The 23,534-nt window shown below is 46.0% G+C and overlaps 2 protein-coding genes across 4 annotated transcripts in view; both read right to left on the bottom strand.

Moving 5' to 3' along the window:
• LOC140723824 (uncharacterized) overlaps window positions 1-23,534 on the bottom strand; it is a 746,760-nt gene that overhangs the window by 308,881 nt on the left and 414,345 nt on the right. The window lies entirely within an intron of this gene.
• The window catches only part of LOC140723836 (NACHT, LRR and PYD domains-containing protein 3-like), a 64,263-nt gene that overhangs the window by 27,584 nt on the left and 13,145 nt on the right, over window positions 1-23,534 (bottom strand). For 2 of the 3 annotated variants that reach the window (XM_073038397.1, XM_073038400.1), the window contains exon 1: window positions 20,050-20,369. The gene's annotated coding sequence lies outside the window, so the exon portion shown is untranslated. Of the gene's footprint in view, window positions 1-20,049; window positions 20,370-23,534 lie in introns of those variants that run through there. The other variant, XM_073038398.1, reaches the window with a different exon arrangement.

Raw genomic sequence — 23,534 nt, 5'->3', positions numbered from 1 at the left:
TGTTCCCCAACAGCAAACTGCACAAATGGAGGGACAGGGATAACATCCCCATCTCCCGGTCCCAATAACAGACGGAGGCCGTCGTGGAACAGGAATGCTACTGTTCCGCTCAGCAGTGATGTGAAACCGCCTTTTTTGTTTCACCTTTCAGAGAGCCGCACACTGGACACTGCCGATTTTGGGCTGCGCTCACAGGGACATCTGAGGCTTTCTGAAGCAGATTTGCCCCCACTGCCCTGAGAGGACACTTGCGGTGTTGCCGGTGCTGCAGCAGCCCCGGGCCCCGGGGGCATCAGGTCCTGGACTTAGACTCTGGGCATTGTGGAGCAGTGTAACTCCACAAGGTCTTCCCCCATTTCAGAACGTTCATGGTTTGTTTGTCTTCGGAGCAGTAAAAGTAAAATCATTGCTTGTTGTCTATTCATTTATTTTTTAAAATATTTTACATATAATTTCAGATGTTAACAACCTGCCTGCAGATTAATGCTGTGACAGATGAAAATCCTCATTGCATCGTCTGAGAGCAGTTGGGGCGGGAACAAGGATGAACTCACCGGCATCAAACTGCATCTCCCCTTCCCCATCTCGCAGAAATTCTCCGAACACCGTCACTGCCAGCCTCTGTCCGAGCCCAGGTGCACACCATCCCCACACTGGGTCGCAGGTGTTGGGCTTGATAATGGATTCTTCCCAATGGACTGGAAGCATCCGACTAAGCTGTGAGATCGGAGATAAAGCCCAGCTCGGGTGCCGCCCCCTGTGCACAGAGCATCAGTCCGATTTACTCAAATGCCATCAGTAAATTTGCTGATGAACAACTATTATCGGCAGAAGTTCGGATGGTGTCAGCAATCTTTGAGTCATGGACAGAGGCATCCCCCTCTTCCTTGGGAGTGCACGGCATATAGGCAGGGACTGAATGGTCCCAGCCCTGATTCCCTGGCAGGGCAGCGGTTCGGAAAAGTCACATGACAGAAAGAGCGGGGGGGGGGGGGGGTGTTAATATGTTGGTTTGGGAAAGATAGATACAGATTGACGGACAAAAGGAAAAAACAATCTCGTTGAGCCAAGTCGCAACTAGCCATTCTGTATGCGCCCATTCTTCTAATACCACACCATCTGGTCCAGATGATTTGTCTACCTTCGAACTTTTCAGATTTCTAAGAACCCTCTCCCTTGTGATAGTAACTTTACACACTTCAGGACCCCTGACACCTAGAACTTCCACCACACTGCTGGAGTTTCTCTCGGTGAAGATTGTTACTAAATACTTAACACAGTTCGTCCGCCGGTTCCTTGTCCCCCATTGCTACCTCTCCAGCATCGTTTTCCAACCGTCCGTTATCCAATCTTGCTTCTCTTTCACAGTTTATGCAACTAAACAAACTTTCGATATCCTCTTTAATATTATTAAGATGCTTTAACTTTGTAAGCCTCTAACTTTCCACTCATGTTGGTCTACTATATGTCCTTTCTTTGTCATTTATGTTGACTTTGACATCCGTTGTTAGCATGTTTGTGTCATCCTGCCTTTCGAATAATTCGTCCTCTTGGCGATGCATATATCTTACTCTGCGTTCATTCCTGCCAGTGTTCATTTTCAATCAATTCTGGCCAACTGCTCTCTCAAGCCTCTGTAAATACTTTACTCCACTTTGATAATGATACATCTGAATTTAGCTCATCCTTCTCAAATTTCAGGGTGAATTCGACCATATTGTGATCGCTTTTCCCTAAGGTTTCTTTTACCTTAAGCTCTCTAATCATTTCTGGTTCATTGCGCAGCACCCAGTCCAGAATATCTGATCCCCTAGTTAATCAGCCACGAGCTTCTCAGTGAAGCTATCTCATCGGCATTCTAGATACTCACCATCTTGGAATCCCGCACCAACCTGATTTTCTTCATCTACCTGCATATCGAAATCCCCCATGACTATTGTAATATTGCCCTTTTGGCATGTATTTTCTAACTCCCGTTGTAACTTGGAGACCACATCCTTACTAAAAACTGGAAGTCTGTATAATCTCCCGTCATGTTGTTTGTATTTTCCCTTGCAGATCTATAGTTCAATCCACAATCATTCCACACCTACCCACCCTATGTGAATAGATATCATTTTTACAAACAGAGCAACGCACCCTCTCTGCATCTTTGCCTCCTTTCGATGTAATGTGTATCCTTGGAAAATAATTTCCCAGCAATATGTTTTCAGCCATAATTCACTGATGCCAAAAACATCAGGCCTGCCAATCTGCAACTGTGTTTTCAGTTCATCTACCTTATTCCATACAGCGAAAGCATTCAAATATAACACCTTCTATCCTCTTTTCATCCTTTTCAAACTTGGCCATTTTTTTACTCGTCGCACCATACTCTGCCTTCTGGTCCCTCAGTTTGTCTGAAGTCTTACCAACAACTGCCTTTGTACAAAATGTTCGGGCACCTTGGCTCCCATCATCCGACAAGTCTAGTTTAAATGACCATTAACAAAAATTAACAAACCTTCACACTAGGAAGGAAGGACTTAGCCAGAATACAAACAGGTTCAGTAGTGGAGGGGAGGGAGGACTAGCTAGAAGATGAAAGGTCAAGCAGGGTGAGTGGGTAGGGTAAAGTGCAGAAGAAAGAGTAATCTGATAGGAGAGGAGATTCGACCATGAGAGAAAGTGAAAAGAGTGGTGATAGGTAGGTTGGAAAACAAGTTAAGCGCTCAGGTTGGGGAACAGAAGAGGGAAGTGGAAGGGAAATAAAATTACCGGCAGGACAAATCAATACCCATGCCATTAGGTTGGGTACTACATCTCCAGGACGACCTCAGACTAATAACAAGAGCCTTGAGTGAGTCCAATAAATTGGGTTCAGGCCTTTTGCAAGGACATCCTGTACAGAAAGAGGCTCTTCAGCTCACAGAGCCGACACTGCCTCGCAAACGCCAACTAAGACCGGTCCGATAATGTTCATCGTTTGTCTTCCAGACGTTCCCGCAACTCCCCCGATCTAAACCCACTTCCGCACAATTAACCATCTACAGTGGCCAATTAACCAATCAAACCTGCAGCTCTAATGAAGAGTCTCGAGCCGAAATATCTACTCTTTATTCCTCTCCACCAATGCTTCCTCGCGAGGTGAGTTATCTAGCATTCTGTGCATGCTACTCTGAAGCAAACCTGAATGCTTTTAGCACGAGAGGAAAACTAAATAACCAGTTGGAGTCCATGTGGTCATAGGGAGACCATGCAGACTCCATAATGGTCAGGTTTGAACTCGGTCACTAGAACTGACTCTGGTCCTTCGTCAAACCGTGCCCAGGAGCACGCCGCTCCCACCCCTCCTTAGGCTTCTCCCTCAGCCTGACCAAGCCCTCGGTTGTTCTGGTGCAACCACTGATGTGGCTCCAGCCGACCTATGTCCCACTGTGATGCGTGTCTCTCGAAGGTCGCCCAGCACCGCCTCTTCCTCAGTCCAGCTCACATTTCACACCTCCCACTCATGCCCTCTGTTCTCCACACACTCTACTCTCTGTGCCTGACACTTCCCTAAGTCTCCTTCATCCGCCATCTCTGTGTTCACTAATCTGGATAAATAACGTACAAAGCAATTTTTGTTTTACATCCCAACCTAGCCTCACCGTTTCCTCCCAGTGTAATCTCTTCAGCCTCTTAACACGCCCTCCAGAATAATCCTCTCAGAGGTTAATGATTGCATTTCCAGCTGTGTCCACTCCTCAGTCTTCAAGCCCGAAATTCTCTGCTGAACCCTCTATGCTTTCCCATCTCCCTCTACTCCCTAATGTTGTTTTAGCAAACTGAGTCACTGACATTTCTGACCTCCAGTTCTATTACTGTGTATGCCGATGCAAAATTTGATTCATAATGTTCCCGAAGTCCCTACAATACTCCCCCACCCCCATTCAAATACAGGCTGCCTCCGCTCGTCGACAGAAATAATAAATAACATCTACTTCCTCTTACCATACACAGCACGCACTTTGCCCCTACAAGACATTACTCGCACAGAAAACCCAGGGTCAATAGCAGAACCCAATGTTCAGCCTGCTATATTCCGGAAATGAATGATTGGAATTAAATCAGTGTGAAATTACGCACTGGATCAATAATATATCACTCCGTCACTGAAACTCAGCAGGCAGAGGTGAGATTGCCCTCACTGGGACTCCACGAACATGGTGATCTCCCTCACTGAGCCCCTAGACAGAGGTGAGGTCACACACACACACACACACACACACACACACACACACACACACACACACACACACACACACACACACACACACACACACACACACACACACACACACACACACACACACACACACACACACACACACTCTCTCTCCCCCACCCTCCCTGTACCCCTCCACCACTCTTTCTACAACACACACAATTCATTTCACTTCATCACGCACACAGAGCACAAGACAGATTTCGAGGTTCGACCAGGATCGGGGATGTCTACTCACGTGTAGCTATCGATGAGGTGTTGGTGAGTGAACTGGAGGGAGATGGTACCACCTACGACCTCCTCAATCCCTGCTGTGAGTGTTGACAGGCTCAGGGACAGTTCAACGACTACCTTCCGCATCGGCTTCTCGAAGCAATGAAACTAGAGCTGGGCAGTGCAACAGTTGATGTATGTTTTGGAAAAGCATGCAAATCAATCAAACATAAAGAGCCTCCTGTTCCCAGTCAGTGAATTTCCTCCATCAACCATGGTTTGGGTGACGGGTCAGGACTCAGCAGGGGGACAAGAATAGATACATGTGCTAGAAACATAGAAAACCGACAGCACAATCCAGGCCCTTCGACCCACAATGCTGTGCCGACCATGAGTTTACCTTAGAAATTACCTAGACTTCCCCATAGCCCTCTGTTTGTCTAAGCTCCATGTACCTATCCAGGAGACCCTGTAGTTTCCGCCTCCACCACCGCCGCTGGCAGCCCATGACACGCACTCACCACTCTCTGCATTAAAAAAAACTCAACCCCGACAGCTCCACTATACGTACTGCCAATAACCTGATCTTACGTAACTGCTAAAACTACATCATAGAAGAAAACATCTCTGCTTTCTTTCAATCTATTTGATGAGTTTTCTACCTGCACACATGACTTTGAAATTAGATTCACTAACATATTTACTACTTCAACAGAACATCCCAATTCCTGTGCTCAAAGCCCTGATATATGAAGGCCAATGTGCCTAACGCTCTCTTTTCAACCGCATCTACCCGTGACGCTGCTTTCAAGGAAGCATGGCTCTGTATTTTCAGTTTCCGTGGTTCTAATGTGAGCTCTAACTTTCACTATGCAAGCCTTATCCTGATTTGTCCTCCCAAATTCAACATCTCACCCCCATCTGCAGTAAGCTCTATCTACCCGCTCTCAGATTATTTGCTCAGGTGGGCCAAATCGTGATGCAAGCATTGATAGCCTTACTTGTAATCGGCGGTAATGTTGTTGATCTGGTTTACCACATTATAATGTTATAATGACGACAAAGAACGGACGCAGCACTGATCCCTGTGAAACCACGAGTCACAGGCCTCCAGCTAGAAAGAAAACCAACTCACTACTATTCTCTGGTCTCTCCCTCTCAATCAATATCGAACCCAAGCACATTAACCTTCTGACCTGCCTCCCACGTGGAAATTTGTCTAAAACCCTGCTGCCGTCCATTTAAACAGCACCCACCACTTTTCCTTCATCAACCTCTTGATTAGCTACTCCGAAAACCCAATGAGTTTCCTTGGCCATGGCCTGTCCTTCACAAAGCAATGGTGACTATCTTTATTCAGCCTTCTTTATGCAAATAATTATATATCCCGTCCTTTGAAATACCATCTAATAATTAAGCCACCACTGATTTTGTGCCCTCCGGGCTATAATTTTCTGGCTTTTTCATCGTCTTTATTGAAGAACGGAACAGCGCTAGCCATCCTCCAGTCCTCTGGCACCACACGCTGGACTAAAGCTTTTTGAAATAACTCTAACAGGATCCCTGCAATTTCTACACGAGCGTAGCACAAAGGCTCGGTGGACATCTTGTCAGGCCATGGGGATTTATCGATCTTAATTTGTATCAAAACAGCTGTCACCTCCTCCTGCATAATCTGGATATGGTCCATGATCTCACTACTCTTATGAATCAGTTCTATGTAGTTTGTGTCTGTGTACGACTTCATTCATTGGGGACCACGTTGATCTTCAGGAATATCAGCTTTTGCTCTCACTCGCTCTCCTTTTGTTCTTAATATATCTATAGAAACCATTGGAATTCCGTTTTACCTCATCTGACAGGGAAACCTCCTGTCCCCTTTTAGCTCTCCTGATTTCCCTGTTCAGTATTTCCTGAATATCTTATACTCCGCAAGCACCCCATTTGATAGTAATGTTCAGTAACTTGATAGTAATTTAAATTAAGAGTAACAGCAATGGCACACATTGTCCATCATGAAGAAAGCAAGGCTGCACTTCTACTGTCTTGGAAGTCAGCAAAGGTTCGGCAGGTCATCTAAATTTTTGATAAACCTGGATGTGTGGTGGAGAGTTTATTGATTGGTAGTATCGCGGCCTAGTACAGAAACACAAATGCCTACAAAAACGTAGTGGATACAGCCCAGTCCTCCCCACTATTGAGCCTACCTACCGGTATATGCAAACACTGTCACAGGAAAGCAACAGCTATGATCAGAAACAGAATATTCAGTCCCACAAGCTTCCCTCTCCCTTTCGCCTTTCCCTCCCCCATTCTCTCTGTACCGCCTATCACCGCCCTATTCCAGGAACTCCTCTCATTTCAGTCTTTGTATGAATTTGCATCCGTGGCTTTCAACCCGTCATACCTGTTTGAGTGACGCGAATAGTTCTTTGTTCTCAATCTGTGTGCTTTCAGTTGCTATAATTTCCTGTAATTTGAGTCCCTCTCTTCATAAAGAGTGGAATGACATTTCCACTCTTCTGAAACCATTCCAGAATCTCATCTTTGATGAAAGATCACTACTAATGCTGGTACAATCATTTCAGATACTTTCAGCTACCCAAGCATCTTCTAGTTAGTAGTTTCAATAACAGGCACTTCTGCCGTGACACTCAAAATTCTTGTATTCTGGTGTTGTTTTCACTGTGAAGACCAACACAAAATACTTTTTAAAAAGTATTATCCGCCCTTTTTTTACTCCCGATTACTTCCTCTCGAGCGGCATTTTCCGCTCTTGCCTCTATTTTACTCTTCGTATATCTGAAAAGGTTTTTGTTATTTTATTTTATATTACTGGTTAATTAACCTTCATGTTTTATCCTTCCTCCTCTTTGTTTTTATTGGCCTCGGTTCGTTTTTAAAACTTAAAAAACAAAATTCTGAGGCTGGATAATTATTCCCTTTGTGATTACCATGCTAACATTCCTCAAGTGCAATCATTACCTCACATAATCACCTAATTTGGTGATGTTGAAAATTAGAGGATATCCTGTTTTCAAGGTATTCATCAGAATAAATATCTACTTGCAAGGTAATGTCTCCAAATCTGGTACATTTTCAACAGAAATTAAGTAAAACTATCTTTCAAGGCGTTAATAGAGAAACACAAATCAACGGAAAGGTACAAGACCACATCGAAGGCAACAAACGAAGCTTGGAACACAGTGCTGTCCATTGTGAAACTACACAGGCTAGGCCAGGCCGCCCACCGAATTTAGTCACTGAAGAAGAACTGGAATTGCAAGAGAGGTTACTGTCAGGCCACCACTCAGTCAGAGCCTACTGCAGAAATCACTGGCTGCAAATGGAAATGAAGTTCATGGCTCCACAATCTCTGAGGCGTTCCTCAAAAGGGGTACTTGTAGAAGAAACCTTGACCAAAAAAATGTATCCTTGCCCGTAAATACTTTGCGAAGTGTCACTTAAAAGAAACCGCGGAGACATGGAACAAGATCTTGCACTCAACACCAAGTATCGTAAATCTAATACTGCGTATTTCTATATCATTCTGTGGGGATGATTTTCAGTAGGGATCGAAAATCAGGTGAAGATCCATGGGAATATTAAGGCTGCTAAACAGAGTGATCCTGGATAAAAACCTACTAGCCTCTGCCAGAAAACTTAAATTGGGGATGAATTTCTTATTTAAGCAGGACAACCATCCAAAGCGGAGTGGCTTCAAATAAAGTAAATTGATGTCCTTGATTTGTCCAGTCAGAGTTCAGACCTTAAACGATTCACACATCTCTGGCAAGATCTCGAGATTGCTGTCTACTGCTGCGCTCCTACTGGCCTGCCACAACTTAAGCAATTCTGCATGGACGAATGTGCAAATCTTGCTCCATTACATTGTGCAAAGCCAAAAAAGACTCATCTAAAACGTCTTCTGGCTGTAATATCTGTGCGAGGTTGTTCAACTAAGTACTGACCATGGGCAATGAATTTTTGAGCTGTTTATATTTACGTTTTTGAATGCTAAGGTTTCATGATTTACAATTTTAGAAATATAAAAACATAGAAAACATACAGCTTAATACAGGCTTTTCAGCCCACAAAGCTGTGCCGAACATATCCTTACCTTAGAACTACCTATCCTTACGCATTGTCCTCTCTTTTTCTAAGCTCTGTGTAGCCATCCAGGACTCTCTTAAAAGACCCTATCGTATCCGCCGCCTCCACCACCGCCGCCAGCAGCCCATCCACGCACTCACCACTCTCTGCATAAAAAACGTACCCCTTATATCTCATCTGTACCTACATCGAAGTACCTTAAAACTGTGCCCTCGCGTGCTAGCCATTTCAGCCCTGGGGAAAAGCCTCTGACTATCCACATGATCAATGCCTGTCATCATCTTGTACACCTCTATCAGGTCACCTCTTACGCCTCGTTGCTCCATGGAGAAAAGGCCGATTTCACTCAATCTATTCTCATAAGGCATGCTTCCCAATCCAGGCAACATCCTCGTAAATCTTCTCTGCACCCTTTGCATGGTTTCCACATCCTTCCTGTAGTGAAGCGACCAGAATTGAGCGCAGTAGTCTAAGTGGGATCTGACCAGGGTCCTATGTAGCGGGAACATTACATCTCTGCACTTAAACTCAATCCCACGATCGATGAAGGCTAATGCACTGTATGCCTTCTTAACCACAGTTTCAACATGAGTAGCAGCTTGGAGTGTCGTATGGACTCGGACCCAAAGATCCCTCTGATCCTCCCCACTGACAAGAGTCTTACTATTAATGCTATGTTTTGCCATCATATTTGACCTACCAAAATGGAAAACCTCACACTTATCTGGGTTGAACTCCATCTGCCACCTCTCAGCCCCGCTCTGCATCCTATTAAAGTCCCGTTGTAATCGCTGACAGCCCTCCACGACACCCCCAGACTTCGAGTGATCAGCAAATTTACTAACCCATCCCTCCTATTCCTCATCCAGGTGATTTATAAAAATCACGAAGAGAAAGGATCCCAGAACAGATCCCTGAGGAACTCCACTGGTCACCGACCTCCATGCAGAATATGACCCGTCTACAGCCACACTTTGCCTTCTGTGCGCAAGCCAGTTCTGAATCCACAAAGCAATGTCCCCTTGGATCCCATGCCTTCTTACTTTCTCAATGAGCCTTGCAGGGTGTACCTTATCAAATGCCTTGCTGAAATCCATATACTCTAACATCTACTGCTCTTCCTTCATCAATGTGTTCATCAAAAAATTCAATCAGGCTTGTAAGGCACGACCTACCTTTCGGAAGGTCATGTTGTCTCTTCCGAATCATATTATCCCTCTCTATATTTTCCCTGTATTTCTTTTTTTTTTGTGGGGTGGGGGAGGGCGGTGGTGGTGGTTCTAGCGTGAAAAGAAGAGCATGTAATTTTCAGTTAAATTGATTAATATCGCTGTTGCAGTGCTCATTTATCTGAAGAAAAGGTTCGGGTCTGAATACATTTACAAGGCACTATAAATAGATAGATAAATACTTTATATGATGCTCAGAACACGAGATGTAGAGTCCTTGAATGTGAGTACATAGGTTGTGGAGCCCTTAGTCGTGAGGTGAGTGAAGTTACCCACGCTGGTTCAGCAGCCTGATGGTTGAATGGTAAAAGCTGTTCTTGACCTGCTGACGAACATGCACATCTGCCCAATTGCAGTAGTGAGAAGTCAGCAAGGTCTGGATGGTGGGTTCCTTGATAATGGATGCTGCTTTCTTCAGCCAGTGCTCCTTGCAGATGGTCTCAATGGCAGGGAGGCCTACCACATTTTATAGGCCTTTTCATTCTTGGGAACCGGTGTCGGACTGGTACAGACCAACTGGTGAGTTGGGCATTGGGGAATGCAGTAGAACAGAATGATCTAGGAATAATGGTGCATAGTTCCCTGAAGGTGGAATCTCATGTGGACAGGGTGGTGAAGAAAACTTTTGGTATGCTGGCCTTTGTAAATCAGAGCATTGAGTATAGGAGTTGGGATGTAATGTTAAAATTGTACAAGGCATTGGTAAGGCTGAATTTGTAGTATTGTGTACAGTTCTGGTCACTGAATTATAGGAATGGTATCAACAAAACAGAGAGAGTACAGAGAAGATTTAGTAGAACTTTACGTGTGTTTCAGCACCTAAGTTACAGGGAAAGGCTGAACAAGTTAGGTCTTCTTTGGAGCGTAGAAGGTTGAGGGGGAACTTGAGAGAGTTACTTAAAATAATGAGGGGGATAGATCGAGTTGACGTGGACAGGCTTTTTTCCATTGAGAGTAGGGGAGATTCAAACAAGAGGACATGAGTTGAGAGTTAGGGGGCAAAATTTTAAGTGGAACACGAGGGGGAATTTCTTTACTCAGAGAGTGGGAGCTGTATGGAATGAGCTTCCAGTAGAAGTGGTAGAGGCAGGTACTGTATTGTCATTTAAAGTGAAATTGGATAGGTATATGGACAGGAAAGGAATGGAGGCTTATGGGCTGAGTGCGGGCCAGTGAGACTAGGTGAGTGTAAGCGTCGGAACGGACTAGAAGAGCCAAGATGGCCTGTTTCCGTACTGTAATTGTTATATGGTCATATGGGGCCGAGGATTGTCCACCTGCTCCTAGTGTGCTGTATTCTTGTATAATGAGATAGAAATAGCACTAGGGCAGGATATCCTGCTTTCATTCCATGCACTTATCGAAAGACTAAGTGAGCACAAAAAGCTGCCTCCGGGGGAACGTGGAGACAATGATGTAGGATTATCATAGTGTCCGTGTCAATGGTGTTAGATGGTCGGCGCGTACTCTGTGGGCCAATACAACTGCTTCTGTGTTGTATGACGCTGTGGAGCCTCTCTCCCTTCCTCTCTCACTTCTGTCTTTAATTTTCTCGCTCTCCTCATCCCCTCATCACCAAACTGTAGAAATACCTTGTATTTCGACCTGCGATTTTTTTGCTACTACCCATGTCTATGATGTGAAAACTCTCAGTTCTCCGTCTGTTTAGATCTGGTGGCAAACAGGAGAAGAGAACAGGACAGAGTTAATTTGGAGGGGAGTTGCAATTAGATATGTAATGTCCACAGAAGTGGATGAATAATGTGGAATGTTTTGCAGAGAAACAGAATATTCAGCCCAAGAAACTTCCCTCTCCCTCTCTCCCTCCCGCACTCACACTCCTCTCCCCCCTCTCACCTTCCCCCTCCTCTCCCATCTATTTCTGTACCGCCTCTCAGCACCCTATTCCAGGAACTGCTCTCACCTCTCATGGGGTGAATTTGCATCTATGGCTGTCAACACTAGATACCTGCGTGAATAAAATCAGCAGTCCATTGTCCTCAATCTCTGTGTTTCCTGTTGCAAATGTGGTGTCAGAATGAGACAGGATTAAACCCCGTAGTGGCTGCATAACTCCAGTCGCTGCAGACTTCGGAGTAAATTATTTTGTTGGAATCTGCAAAACTTATCACTTGGAACAACAGCTCATCTATAAATATACACAATGACTTGAACTACACAACAATCTTCAATGAATTCCAATGACCGCTCTCTTGCAAAATAACATCCTCTTCATCTCTATTCTGAGGTCGTCACACTCAGTCCTCAGTCTCCAGGACAGGAAACCTTCCTCTCAACGTTCACTCTTTGCAGGTTTCATGCAGATCCTCCTCATTCTTGTAAAGGCCAGCAAGTGTAGGCCCAGAACCATCAAATACTCCTCATACGTTAGTCCATTCAATCACAGGATCATTCCCGTGAACCTCCTCTGGACTCTCTGCATGCCAGTACATCCTTTCTTCAAAAAAACAACAGAGAACATAGAATAGTACAGCACAGTACAGGCCCTTCGGCCAACAATGTTGTGCCGACTCTTAAACTGTGCCTCCCATATAACCCCCACCATAAATTCCTCCATATACCTAGTAGGCTCTTAAATTTCACTAGTGTATCTGCCTCCATCACTGACTCAGTCAGTGCATTCCACGCACCAACCACTCTCTGATTGAAAAACTTTCCTCTAACAACCCCCTGGAACTTCCCACTCCTTTCCTTAAAGCCATGTCCTCTTGTACTGAGCAGTGGTGCCCTGGGGGAGAGGCGCTGGCTATCCACTCTATCTATTCATCTTAATATCTTGTATACCTCTATCATGGCTCCTCTCATCCTCCTTCTCTCCAAAAAGTAAAGCCCTAGCTCCCTTAACCTCCGATTATAATGCATACTGTCTAAACCAGGCAGCATCCTGGTAAATCTCCTCTGTACCCTTTCCAATGGATCCACATCCTTCCTATAGTGAGTCGACCAGAACTGGACACAGTACTCCAAATGTGGCCTAAACTGAGTTTTATAGAGCTGCATTATTACCCCGCGACTCCTAAACACTATCCCTCGAGTTATGAAAGCTACCACTTCATAAACTTTCTTAACTACCCTAGCTACCTGTGAGGAAACTTTCAGAGATCTGCGGACATGTACCCCCTGATCCGTCTGCTCCTCCACACTACCAAGAATCCTGCCATTTACATTGTACTCTGCCTTGGAGTTTGTCCTTCCTAAGCGTACCACCTCACACTTCTCTGGGTTGAACTCCATCTGCCACTTCTCAGCCCACTTCTGCATCCTATCAATGTCTCTCTGCAATCTTCGACAATATTGTACACCGTCCACAACACCAACCTTTGTATCGTCTGCAAACTTGCCAACCCACCCTGCTATCCCCACATCCAGGTCATTATTAAAAATCACGAAAGGCAGAGGTCCCAGAACCGATCCGTGTGGGACACCTCTCGCCACAACCTGCCAATCCGAATGTACTCCCTCCACCACGACACTTTGCTTTCAGCAAGCAAGCCAATTCTGTATCCACCTGGCCAAACTTCCATGGATCCCATGCCTTCTGACTTTCTGAATAAGCCTACTGTGTGGATCCTTGTCAAATGTCTTGCTAAAATCCATGTAGATCACATCCACTGCACTACCCTCATCTATATCTATTAAAGAACTCTATCTGGCTCGTTAGACACGATCTGCCCACAAAGCAATGCTGAATGACCCTGATCAGACCATGATTCTCTAAAGGCCTATAGATCCTATCTCTAAGAATCTTTTCCAACAGCTTTTTCACCACAGACGTCAGGCTCTCTGCTCTATAATTACCCGGACTGTCTCTACTACTTTTTGAACAATGGGACAAACTTCGCCTCCCTACAATCCTCCTGTATTATTCTCGTGAACAACGAGGACAATAAAAATCCTAGCTAGTGGCTCAGCAATCTCTTCCCTTGCCTCGTGGAACAGCCTAGGGAATGTTCCGTCAGTCCCCGGGGACTTATCCATCCTAATGTACTTTAACAACTCCAACACCTCCTCTCCCTTAATATCAACATGCTCCAGAACATCAGCCTCACTCATATTGTCCTCACCGTCATCAAGTTCCCTCTCATTGGTGAATACCGAAGAGAAGTATTCATTGAGGACTTCGCTCACTTCCACAACCTCCAGGCACATCTTCCCACCTTTATCTCTAATAGGTCCTATCTTCACTCCTGTCATCATTTGGTTCTTAACATAATTGAAGAATGCTTTTTGGTTTTCCTTTACTCTACTCCCAAGGCCTGCTCATGTCCCCTTCTTGCTCTCTTCAGCCCCTTAAGCTCCTTTCTTGAAACCCTATATTCCTCAATAGCCCAATCTGAACCTTCCTCCCTGAACCTCATGTATGCTGCCTTCTTCAAGCTGACTAGATTTTCCACTTCACTTGTCACCCATGGTTCCTTCACCCTACCATTCTTTATCTTCTTCAGCAGGACAAATTAATCCCTAACATCCTGCAAGAGATCCACAAACATCGACCACATCTCCATAGTACATTTCCCTGCAAAAACCTCATCCCAATTCACACCTGCAAGTTCTAGCCTTATAGCCTCATAATTTGCCCTTCCCCAATTAAACATTTTCCTGTCCTCTCTGATTCTATCCTTTTCCATGATAATGTTAAAGGCCAGTGGCGATACAGGCGAGGACGCAGACTAGGTTGCAGGCAAGGCTTCAGAAGAAAGGGAAGGGAAAGGAACAGTCCAGCGGTGATCACTGTCCCCTAGATGCTCACCCATTGAGAGATCTGTGACCTGACCCGATTCGTTACCTAATACTAGATCTAGTATGGCATTCCCCCTAGTCAGCCTGTCAACATACTGTGACAGAAATCCGTCCTGGACACACTTAACAAACTCTGCACCGTCTAAAGCATTGGAACTAATCAGGTGCCAACCAATATTCGCCAATAATATTCGCCCGGCGAGTCTTATAATCAATACAATTTACTTTTGACCTCCCTCCCTGCCCACTGCACCTCAGTCCCTCACCATTTAAACACACTGTTTCTGTTTCTCCTGGGTGATCTCACGTTTCCCACATTGGGCTCCAGCTGACCTGTTGTTCCTACTCTCTCCTTTTGCTTCCGTTACGCTAAAAATTCTCGACAACAGACACAGAACATAGAACAGTACAGCACAGGAACAGGCCCTTCAGCCCACAAAGCTGTGCCAACAAAGTAAATTTGTTATTCAAAATGTTCACCAATCAAATCCCTTCTGCCTACAAAATGTCCATATTATTCTATTTTCCTCACATTCCTGTGCCTATTGAAATGTCTCTGAAAAGTCCCCAATATGTTTGCTTCTACCACCACCCCAGGCAGCACATTCCAGCGACCCACCGCTCTCTGTGCAAGAAACACTTGCCCCTCACATCTCCTTTAAAATTTCCCCTCTCACCTTAAATGCATGGCCACTGGTGTTAAACATTTCTACCATTGTAAAAAGATATTCTCTGTCGACTCTACCTATGTCTCTCATGATCTTTATAATCTCACACCAGCCTGCACCAGTCGAGAGAAAACAATCAACTTTGTCCAGCCCCTCGTTATAGCTCATGCCCTCTAATCCAGGCAGTATCCTGGTAAACCTCTTTAGCGCCCTCTCCAAAGCCCCGACATCCTTCCAAGAATTGGGCGATCAGAACTGTATGAAACACTCTAGATGTGGTCTAACTCGAGTTTTATAGAGCTGCAACACAACTTCCCGACTTTTGAACTCAATACCTCGAATGATAAAGTTAAACATGCAATTTGCCTTCTTAACCACCTGATCAGTCTGTGTAGTCACTTTCAGAGAGCTATGCGCTTGGACTCTAAGATCCCAGTACTCATTGACACTGTTAAGGGTCTTGCATTTACATTCAACCTACTGAGATGCCAAGATGATCATCACTAATCAAATCTCACTGAGATTTCTCAGGTCCTGTTGAATTTATTGCCAAGTGCACAAGTACGGGAAGGTACAGGTAAAGAGAAACACTGACTTGCAGCAGCATCTGATAATACATGGAGCATAAATTATGCAATTATACAATTCTGTGTCACTAGCAATGTAGGAATCTGGTATGATGTCATTAAAGATATATAAATATACATTTTGTGCCAATAACAGACTTGGAAATGTTGAATTTCCTCTCTCAGCCAAATTGTTGACACAGTTTTGGAAACAGCTGGGCTCCAACCAGTCCCTACAACACCCACTGGGACATCTTGAAGGCCCACGAAGATCTGGTTATTCCTTCTCTTTAAACATATGGACAACAGGAACAGGAACAGGCCACTCGGCCATTCTATCTCGTCCTGTCTTTCAATAAGACACTGGGCCAGTCCATCCTTTCCCCCTCCACAACACTCCAATAACCACATTTCCCGGACCATTGGTCCCGCTTGTAGGTCAACAGTCTGCCGGTGTTTACCCCAAAGTGGTGAATCCCTCCGATCGCCACCACTGTGGATTTCCACAGATGAGTCCCATCTGTCCCCACCGGGACAAACATCCTGTCCGCTCCTTCTCACACCATCTTCATCCTTTCAATAAAATACCCCTTCTCTCCCTCCTTCTTCTGCTGGGTTTCCAACCTCCCCAGGGAGCCAGCATCAGGCCCACGGGCCGAGCGGTCTCCTCCTACCTCTCAGCGATACATCAAACTCCGGCCGCAGGAGACGCTTCACAAACGTTCCCAACTTCCTTTGGAGGAAAATTAAAAGAAGTCAAAAATCGGGACATTCACTATGAGATTTGTTCCGCTTTGATGGGCAGTCGGTGGCGGGAGGGGACGTTGGTCAGCGGGGATAATGACCTCTTGGCTGGTCCGCCTCCGCTATTGGGTCTAACCAGTGACTGACATCTCTTCGCATCAATCGGGATAACACGGCTTGTAAATACTCTGTTGAGAGCGCCAGTGGAGGAGAGGTGATGTGATTAGTACTTCAGCCATTAACCCGTCTCAGCACGAGCTGGGCAGCGGGTGTATGACGTAAAATACCGCACACGTGACGTCAGGTCCCGGTGTGGGGGTTGGGCGGCCCTTGCTTTAAAATACCTGAATGGACATTTAACTTGATTTCCGAGGGAAAACAAAATCAATCATGGGAACCACCCGGCTGCGCCGTGTTACTGTTGAGTGGGCAGCGTGATGTTTGTCTCGAGCTGGGTCAAAGAATCCCAAAATTTTGGGGAGGATTTTCTATATAAACATATAACAATTACAGCACGCAAACAGGCCATCTCGTCTCTTCTAGTCCATGCCGAATCATTACTCTCACCTAGGCCCACCAACCTGCACTCAGCCTATAACCCTCCATTCCTCTCCTGTCCGTATACCTATCCAATTTTTCTTTAAATGACAATATCGAACCTGACTCCACCAGTTCTACCGGAATCTCGGTCCACACAGCCACCACTCTGAGTAAAGAAGTTCCCCCTCGTGTTACCCCAAAACTTTTGCCCCCTAACTCTCAACTCATGTCCTCTTGTTCGAATAGGCTGATCCTGTTTCCCATTGTTTTAATTGGTGCAGTGTCTCGTTGTTCAGTATTTTGAAAAGCAGATGTTTTACTAATGCAAACCAGAAATGCCAGCCGGGTCTATACATAGAGTATTAGTCAACAGAAGAACTCTTGGTCCTGCAGTCCTTGTAAACTAAACACCCTGACAATGTGGACCATAGGTACTCCTTCCTCTAAAAGCCGGGGTATCATTCAGTCAGTTGATCGCTGAGAGGAATTATGCTTTTGATTGTTATTTTTTCCCAGAGTTGCATGGATGGAGTTGATGTAAGTGTTGGGAGTGTCCTCTCCGTTGTCCCTCCAGCTTCCGACCAATGGTGGCGATGTGGGGACACAGAAGACTGGAGGGGTTCCGCAGGGATCTCTTGTTATTTCCCCCAGGAATATTCTGACAGTGTGGGTATGATTTCAATATCCATCGTTCCTTTTAACTAATTTCAATTAATGTCAGCTGATTCCGCACTCTGTCCCACACGCGGTCCCTCGCCCTTTCGCAGCCAGGGTAATACATAAATTGCGAGAAGAACTCTGCAGTCCTGGCAACATCCGTGGATGGAAATAAATAGTCGACGTATCGGGTTGAAAAACTTCATCAGTACTGGAAAGGAAGGGGGAAGGGCCAGATGCTTAATTGATTAGGGAACCATGGGGTGGTCTGAGGGACCCGCGTCTGTGTTTCAGCAGCTGCCTGTCCGCGCTCATACCTCACACAGTAGTGGCCTTTCTGATGAAATTGAATCCAATTTATCCGACAATTTACTCTCATTAGGGAATGAGCAAAGTCGCTTTAACCCTTTATCCTGCTGGGAATCCGATATAGCCTAGAACTTCATATAGGAGACACCATTTACATCTGATGCTCTAACCGTTCGGTGCGGTCCCGGGTAACCACAGACTGACTTCCCGGGTGAGCGGAAATGGACCTGGACTTGGACCTGGGTGCTTAAACTGCGCGGACAGTTCAGCCTGAGATGAAGCCTAAATTGACATTTTCCGGCACCAATGTAGCTAAATAACTCGCACGTCATTTGAGGATAGTTGTCTGGCAGATGACGGTTTCCCACATGGTCTCAGCGTGAGCCGGGGAGCGCAAGAGTAACAAGCACCGTGAGAGAGCTCATCGGGCAGTGGGCGAGGTGGGGCGGAGCTGGAGCACGAGATCCCCAGGGAGTTTGCAGCGAGATTGACAGGAAGCGTGACTCTCGGTCCGACACCGTGCTGTCCACCACTCCCAGTTAGTTAAAATTTCAACCCGCTAACGCAGCTGGGGCGCATAAATAACGCACAAAGCTGGACGTAAATAATTAATGTTTTCAGTTCAAATACATAAATAAAATCCTATCTCCCTTCACATGCAGTCATTATACTAGCTTACATTAATTAAATTGTCAGAGCTTTTCTAGTCAACATACCGACATGCATAACTTGACCACACGGCCCGTCGAAACTGCTGCAGATCATGAAATCATGGCTGATCAGATGTAAAATTTAATTATGTATTCCCCCATGCCCATCCCTGTAACACTTCTAACCCACTGTTTATCAAGAATCCCGTGCTTAAACAGAATCACAATCTTTGCTTCCACTGGTCATTGAGAAGAAGAGTTCAAATTACTCACAATCAACACAGGACCAATGGATGTAGTTGTCTGAAATAAGAAATTCTGAAAAGAGAACAGACGTTTGCTGTACAGATCCCGCACCCTTGCTTTGAAACAGGTGGCCATTGTTCTAGAGCTGTTATTAGTCTTTACTAAACCTGTGGAAAATGTAAATCATGCCAGCAGGAAACAGTTGGAACACAAAAAGCACCACAGCCAGAAGTGGCTTAAAAAAACAAATACCTCCTTGATCGCTGATCCAAAGCACAGACAACTGGTTGTCTGGAAATAAAGATCCGAAATAAATATAAGAAGCTGAAATATTCTCACCTTAAATCTCCAATACAAATGGCCCCACCCACTGCCACACACGGATCTCTCGTAACCATGGCAACGCACACAGTGCTGGAGGAACTCAACAGGTCAGGCAGCTGTATGGATGAATGTAAACAGGCGAGGTTGCGTATCGAGTCCCTTCTTCAGGACTGGACTGGAAAGGGGAGGAGGGCAGATGATTGACTGATTTGGAAGGTGCGGCTTGTTGTTCGGTGAGACTCGGTGCTCAGGGTCTGCGTGCAAGCAGCTGCCTGTCCGGGCACATTCCACAGAACAGGGAGCGGCCGTTCCGCTGAAATCAAATCCAAACCGGTTCGACAAGACACTGTTGTTCAAATGTGAAGGAAGTTTAATATTGTATTTAACCCTTTCTGCTATATGGCGCGATGTAAAGAACGTCACTTGTAGCCTCCAACTGATTTTATTTTTTCCATAGATGATGCCTGGCCTGCAGAGATCCTCCAGCATTTAGTGCCTGTTGCTCGGATTTCCATCATTTACTGAATTTCTCTTGTTTGAGAGAGATCGGTGACGGGTCACTGCCCCGTGGGATATTTCACTTCTTACTACCGGGGTGAAAGATGCCTTCTGCTCCCACTCAGTAGTAACCACTCCCGTTTCTCTTAATCGATTTGGACAGTAATTGACTCTTTTACATGAACATGTCAGGATGCACTGCTCCCGATTCACTCTCGATCCCGAACAACGCCAACACTCGCTGTAAACGCTGAATAGTTGTGCAGAATCATAGACAACACTTACCTCTGATGTTGTAACCGGACGGCGTTCAGTGTGGTCCCAGCAAATCACAGTCTGACTTCCCGGGTGATCGACAATGGTCCCGCACCGGTGTGCTCACCCTGTACGGAGAGTTGAGTCTGAGCTGCTGCTCCCGAGGCCACTCGGCTGTGATGTGTCCGTCGCTCATTACAGATGGGCAGGGCCGGGTGAGCCGGGGTAGAGCGGGACTGCCGCGGTCCGGGTCACACTAACTCTCACCGGCTCAGGACGGGTCTGACAGCGGGAGGGGCCGGGAGTGGGGTCAATGTAGCAACCCTAAAGAGGAAAACAAACAGGCTGCGTTAACCTTTCTGTCCGGATTTCCGTGTGGATCTCTCCTTTTTCTTTCATCGCAACCAGTGGGGCGGAGTCTCTCTGTTTAACTTAGCGAATCCCAGGCTGCGGATTTGATCCAGCCCGGGTTCTGGGAGGGTCCGTGTGGTAACAGGCCTGTGCGGCGTAGGTACAGTTTCAGCTCAAACGTCCCTCACCTGTTCAGGTACAGGGAGCCGCCTTTCTGTTGAAATTAATCCAAACACCTTCGACTATATATATTCACTCTGAACTGTAATAAATCTGGTCAAAGATTTCCTCAGTGCCTCTCGATTCAGGGGAATTTATCAACATTCATTTATTAACTCTACACTGGCAGTTTATTGCATTTCGATCCGAAACCCCCCTTGCCCACGGTTAACAGCGGGTTCCGTTTCAGAAACAGTGGTTATTGACTCATACCCTACCGGAAATACTTGTGGAATTGATTTGTGGCCATTCCAAATAGCCAGAAGTTTTGCCGGGGGGGGGGGGGGGGTCTCATGGCCTGATTTATTTAAAAGATCCTTGAAGAATATTTTCAAGCCAACTGCATATGATTCGAGTCCAAGATAAACATAAGGGGCAGGAAACTCGCGGCAAACAGGGCAGCAACTGTCATAAGGGGACAGGAGGCTGGACCCAAGTGCAGGACGCAGGTACTGATGCACTAGGGGCAGGACGGGAACAACGAAACGAGAGACAAGACGTGGAGACCCTGGTGTGCGTGAGGGACGTGACGTTCAAGGTGATGCTGGGGTTCCGAGAGAGTCTTAGAATTCAGGCAGGCAGGAGGATCCCAGAGATCAGACAGGCAGGAGGATCCCAGAGTTCCGGCAGGCAGGAGGATCCCAGAGTTCAGGCAGGCAGGAGGATCCCAGAGTTCAGACAGGCAGGAGGATCTCAGAGTTCAGACAGGCAGGAGGATCCCAGAGTTCAGACAGGCAGGAGGATCTCAGAGTTCAGACAGGCAGGAGGATCTCAGAGTTCCGGCAGGCAAGGAGGATCCTGGAGTTAAGGCAAAGCAAGATCTTAGATGGGCATCAGGTGCGCCTCCTTGAGCCCCAACAAGCCACGGTGATCCACAGTGATCCACTACTTGGGCTCAAGGGTGAAAGGAGGGACGGTTACAAGACACGGAGTCCGGGTCCGTGGACCGGATCAATACCCGGATTGCGGGCTCCGGACCGGACCATAACCACAACTGCAGCTGGTGATGTTGCGCGTTCAAGACCCTAGGTAATTTTCTTTAAATCATGTTAGAGATTATCTCGCCTTTCCCTGCAGTAGAAAGGGTTAAGTACAATATTGAAGTGACTTTCTTTGCGCCTACATGAGAATGTGTTTTTTCGGAACCGGTTGGATTTGATTTCTGCAGAAGGGCCGCTCCCTGTTCTGAGTAATGTGCGCGAACAGGCAGCTGCTCACACACAGTCCCTGAGCCGTGAGTTTCACAGAATAACAATATGCAACTTCCAAATCAATCCATAATCTGTCCTCTTCCTCCTTCATTTCCAATTTCCCTGATGGGTCTCTGCTTAAAGCATCGAAATTATTCAGTTCCATAGATGCTGATCCCTACACTCCCAGTCTTGGCTTTATTTCCAAACTTGCTGATCCAGCTGACCACACTATCATCCAGATTGTTGGTTTTGATGACAAAGAACAACCGAGCCGGCACTGATCCCTGCAGCACTCCACTGTTCACAGGCCTCCAGTCAGAGAGGTGACCATCTACTACCACATCGCAGCTTCTCCCATCAAACGAAGGTCTAGTTCAAATTACTTCCTTATTTGGAATGTCGAGCAACTGAATCTTTTTGACTAAGCTCCCAAGTGGAACCTTGGCAAATGCCTTGCTAAAATCCACATAGGCAACATCCACTGTGTTGTCTTTTATAAGAACGCTGAGACATGACTTACCTGGCACAACGCCGTGCTGACCATCCTGAATCAGTCAATGTCTATCCAAATAGTCATATATCTGATCCCTCAGAATAGCTTCCAATATCTTTCCCACTACTTATATCAGGATTCCCGGCCTCTGATGTCCTGGTTGATTTTTGGAGGTTTTCTGATACAGAGGAACAACATTATCTATCTTCCAATCCTCCGCTACCTCGCGTGTTGCTATGGATGATTTAACTATCTCTACTCGGACCCTGCAATTTCTGCACTTGCCTCCACACCATCCAAGGGAGGACCTTGTCAGGTCCTGGAGATTTATCGTCCCTAATGTGCTTTAAGACAGTAAATAACTCCTCTCTAATCTGTATAGGGTCCGTTATTACATCGAGTCATTTTACAGTATGGACGTCCCAGTCCATGTGAGAGAAGATAAAATCAACTACCATCACAAATTATGTTTCTTGCAACAGTCTGCAACCTCTCTGCAGATGCTCCGCTAAATCCCACAGACTGTTGGGTCGTCTGTAATATAGCCCCATTAATGTGGTCGTATCTTTCTGATACCTCAGTTCTGCCCATAAAGCCTCACTAGACAGGTTCTCCAGTCTTTCCTGACTGAGCACTGTCGGGACAGTTTCCAGCAGTACTAACCCTCCTGGGACACCCCTACGCCATTTAATTCCACATGGACTGTCGTATTTAAAACAATGGAAACCCAGAGCAGTCAGTCCTGCCCCTCCTGCAACCACGTCTCACGAATGGCTGGGAATGTCATAATTCCATAATTCCATTTGTTGATCCATGCCCTGAGCACATCTGCCTTTCCTTCAATACTTCGTACATTGAAACATCTGCATCTCCGAACATCAGCCGCATCATGGTCAGGCTGCAATTCCCGACTTAGCCTGCGGTCCTAACAACATCTATTTGAGAAACTTGGATAAGTACATGGATGGTAGGGGATGGCGAGCAGGTGAATGGGGCTCGGCAGATTAACAATTCGACGAGGAGACCGGGAACGGTGCAGAGCTAAACGCCCGGTGTTGGATATGTTTATTAGGGATCATGCACGGTAAAACTTCCGGTATGGGATATGGTGATTGATAATGGTGCTTAATGAGACACAGAGACTGGGAATCGTGTCTGGTAATACTCCCCATCTGGGTTACGGAGATTGTGAACCGTACTTGGTACACCCGCTCTGGGTTGGAGACGGGGATCAGTGTGCGGCAAAACTTCCCGTGTGG

Source organism: Hemitrygon akajei, unplaced genomic scaffold, assembly GCF_048418815.1.
Source record: "Hemitrygon akajei unplaced genomic scaffold, sHemAka1.3 Scf000139, whole genome shotgun sequence".
Classification (NCBI taxonomy): domain Eukaryota; kingdom Metazoa; phylum Chordata; class Chondrichthyes; order Myliobatiformes; family Dasyatidae; genus Hemitrygon; species Hemitrygon akajei.
This window is presented reverse-complemented; position numbering and strand designations above follow the sequence as displayed.